General features: G+C 40.0%; 1 pseudogene; it reads right to left on the reverse strand.

The window, feature by feature from the left end:
- Positions 1 to 2,678: 2,678 nt before the first annotated feature.
- LOC115068739 lies at positions 2,679 to 3,659 on the reverse strand (annotated as a pseudogene).
- Positions 3,660 to 4,284: the final 625 nt, after the last annotated feature.

Genomic DNA, 4,284 nt, shown 5'->3' on the forward strand with positions numbered 1-4,284 from the left:
TCAGCATGAAAACTTTTGCTTTTGCTGTGAGTCTTTCATATGTACCCTTTACCGTTCTAATAAGAAGTTTCTGAAATGTTTCTCAAGACCACAGAATCTTTCTATTGCATTTTAAAAATGCATATTTGAGGGTATCTGAACATAGTTTTGTATTGCCTTGTTTTCTTCCAAGATGTTAGAGACTCTTTTGTTTCTTCCCTAGTACTTAACACTCCTGAAGGCTCAGTTTTGCATAATGCAAATCACTGAGGCCTTTCTCTAGTGTCCAACAACAATGAACTCCTCTTGGGGTGTGAGAGACGATCTGTGAGGACAATCAGTGGGTGCCATCTATTCACAGGGTCTGAATTAGAACTGTCTCACATGCCAAAGATGAGATTGATCCCAGGAGTTCATGCAAAAACTTCAATAGGGCTTGTGATGATGGTCCAGTCCCATTTCTTAGAATGCCTGAGAGATCGTGAGTGTGATTTTTTTTCTGATTCATCCTCTCTGTCTCTTTCAAAGAGAGACTGCCTAGCAAAAACAAATTTGGCAAAGCCAAAGGCACAGAGTGCCATTGAGGCCAAAGAGCTTCTGGTTCCTATTTGTTTCCCTGTCAGGTGTTGCTGGGATATCCTTTTCTTTCTTGTTACTGCTAAGTATGTGAACTCCAGTAATTTGGACAGGCAAAGAAATGACTGCACACCAAATTGTGGGCTAATAGCTAAAGCCAGAGATGACTCTGTTAACAGATCCAGCTCAGCCTTTTGTCAATTGGGTGAGGCGTCTCCTGTGAATTCTGAGAAGTCAGACTGAGGCAAAGGGGGCAAAGAGGCAAGGGTAACTGCAGAAGGCAGTCATTCTGTCTCCACTATAGAGAGTTGTGTGCCTTTTGGAAAGGATTCTTACTTGGGCTTAGTATCTCTCTTGGGAAACGATGATGTGATTGGGCAACTGAGGGCTCTAGTGATTGAAGAGAACATTACTTCAGGCTGTGTGGCAGCTTCTCTCCTTGGAATTTCAAAGAACTTCGTAGCTAGTTTCTTGGCAGAGAAGAAAAGATGTTACAAGTGTGCCCTGCTCTCTTCATCACAGACATGAGATGAAGAAGCTGGATGCTGATGTCAGCTCTCCGGCTGTGTTGCTGCCATTGCTGAATCAACTGTGCAGATTATTCTCACATCCTTAAATGTGTACATCATATGTTCTTTGCATTTGTAGGCATATATGTTCACATACATATAGATTAAACTTATCTGACTGATGCTAAACATTTACAAGTAGGAAAAATGCAAGCCACTTTTAGAAAATCTTATTTGTTATTAATACATTGCTGCTACTGATAACTATTTATTGGTTGCTTATTTTATTAATTTTTTCAAAGTGAGGAAATGAAACATTTTACTATTGAGCGTGCATAGAACTGAAAATAGTTAACCACTGAGGCTTTCATCTTCATTATTCACAAAATTATTCCATACAGATATCAGTAAATGATTGATTACTTCTTAAAGAGGTGCAAAGTTTCAAAAGGTTTACAATTGTAGCGAAGGCAGACTGTAGGTAATGGAATCAACTGTATCTTGTAAGAAAGATTGAAACAATAAGATCAAGAATTGGCAGGGCTGGGTGCTACTGACCTTTAATCTCAGCAAAGCTAGAGAATCTCTGTGAATTTGATGCCAGCCTTGTCTGTAAAGCAAATTCTAGGGAGCCAGGGTAAATTGGGAAATCCTATCTCAAGTAAAAAAAAACAAAAAACAAATAAAAAAGACTATTTATGGTAAATTTTCATATTAACTAAATTTCTCTCCTTTCTTCTTTGTAACCTATTAATCCTCAGAGTTGACAATTTTTCCTATTGTGAAATAAAATTATAAAACACAAACTGTTTCAAAGGGAAACACATTTTTTTAAAAAGATGCCTTTCTGAAAAAATTTTAAATATAAACATGGACTGCAGAGAACATAGAAATTGAGAACCCTGAATGAAACCAGTGATAGCTTCAAACAGCACTATACTTGGAATAGAACTTTCCTAAGGCTTTAGAAAGTCTTTGTTCCTCCTCCTCCTCTTCCCCTTTCATTTCTCCTGCCTTCTAAAAACTTGTTCAGAGACATTTCTAGAAAGACTTAGCATCGAGACACAAGTGTAGGGGAAATGGCACTAATGGGAGGACAATTTTCTTCCCCTTATATTACTCATTCCTTGATCACTATGGGAACCTCTTCTCATACATAATACCTTTCCTTATCTAAGGACCAACCATGTAATAATGATTCATCTATTCAGAGACCAAAGAAAACAGACGCACCTTCAATGGTAACACTAGATCCCCCTCTGTGTATAAAGGAAATTAAAATCCGCATGACCCCAAATTTTGAACCCTTTGGGGGAGGTAAATAAAGTGGCATTTGGAGTTAAAATATAAAAATAAGAAGTAATCATAAAATGATTCTAAATTAAGTACTCCCTTACTACCACCATGTAGCCATGATAGAAGTTCATTTCTTGTATTACCAATTATTATGCTTCATGAACACAAGCATTATGCATCTAAGAAAACACAAAATTGTGAGATACTTATTTTTGGGAGAATGCTTTTGGGTGACTGGAGAGACTGAGTCTGTGTTGGTGTAAAGATTAGGATGTACGTTAACAGTCAGGTGGAGCACAGACAACTGTGCCACCACTGTCATTGACAAGTGGGACACAAGATGAACTGACACAGAAAAGAGCCTGGAGCTTCGAGGGTATCTGGCTTGGTCATATCCAGGTCCAGTCTTCTGCTGTCATAGGCATAATGTTTCTCAGAGGCCACTGGGACGTAATCAGTGACATAAAGATTGTCTTCAATCATGTAGACCTTGTCTTATATTTGGGGTGGCACTACCATTTTATCTTGCAAAACTCCAATCTTAGGAACATGGAAGACAACCAAGCTTAGTGAACCTGTCTTATTTCTCTTGCAGAAGTTCTTTGCCACAGCCATGACACTCACAAGAATCGGCAGCATCAAGACGTAATGGAGATTCCAGTAATGAATCCCTTAGTGGTGGCCACCCATGGCTTTCATGTTGGTATCGCTTCACTGTGATCATTCCAAGGCTCATTTGGTTTGGGGGTCTGGGTGTATATGGGTATTGGAGGAATAGAGGTAGAGACTCTTGTTGACCTTAGAGCCTGTGTGGATCTTGTTGAAGTAGTTGTGGGTCTTGTTGTAGATGTGTATTTTGTTATAGTTGTGGGTCTCATTTGTCATTGTGGGTATCACTGGAGGACTTTTTGGAGTTTCAGGTCTAACTTTCAGTAAGAAGGTCAGTACCTGTACACTGATCCATCTTGGGTCTGCGCTCGCCAATACTATGGACGACTGTCAGTCAAGAACATGCTCAATGGTCAAAAACACATTTCCTGGTGAAATCTGCCCCTTGAGCTAGTAACAACTATTCTTCTGATAGTAGACACAGTGTCCATCCATCCAGATACGTAGGTCTGAACATGACGAAGAACAATCCCCTCGACCCCAACGTGTGATTAAGGTTCCACTCAATGCTGTGTAAGTACATGGAAGTGTGACAGGCTGATCCATCACTCCAAGCACTTCAGTATAAGAATCCACAGCAGCTGTGAGAATAAGCATGAGGCCTGAAATGACTACTCCCGGATGCATCATGCCATTGGCCAGTTAGTTCAAAAAGAGCAGCAGCTTCTTCTGCAGTCACTCCTCCTCTGTTTATTTTATCAATTTTTATTTTTAAGTGTATGAGTGTTCTGCCTGTGTATGTGTAAGACTACTGTATGTGCAATGTCTGTAGAGGCCAGAAGAGGACATTAGATCCCCCTGATCTGGGGTTAAGGATAGTTGTTAGCCACCATGTGTATGCTGAAACCAATCCCAGGTCCTCTTCAAGAACAGCTAGTGTTTTTAACTGTTGAGCCATCTCTCTGTCCCCTAAATGTTTATTTACTGTAGTAGGTTCAGATGTCATAAGTACCCAAGGCTTTGAGCCAATCCACTGCAGGCAGTGAGGGATGATGCTTCATGAGTAAAATACATGCCAAGATCATGGTAGTAAGCATCAAGGAGGAAACAAAAGCGGGGAAAAGATGCAGGACAATTTCAATGGTCAGGCTTCCTTTTCACAAAGATTTTAGACAATGAGGGAGAAAGTTGTGTGGAACAAGTGCATCTCAGAAGGAAAAAAGTCACAAGTGCAAAGATTTTGAGTCTAGCACATGCCTGATGTGTCAGAGCAAGGTCAAAAAGTGTGCCTATAGTGACATGAGCAATGTGTTGG

The sequence above is a fragment of the Nannospalax galili genome, unplaced genomic scaffold, assembly GCF_000622305.1.
Source record: "Nannospalax galili isolate Female #2095 unplaced genomic scaffold, S.galili_v1.0 scaffold768, whole genome shotgun sequence".
In the NCBI taxonomy this organism is placed as follows: domain Eukaryota; kingdom Metazoa; phylum Chordata; class Mammalia; order Rodentia; family Spalacidae; genus Nannospalax; species Nannospalax galili.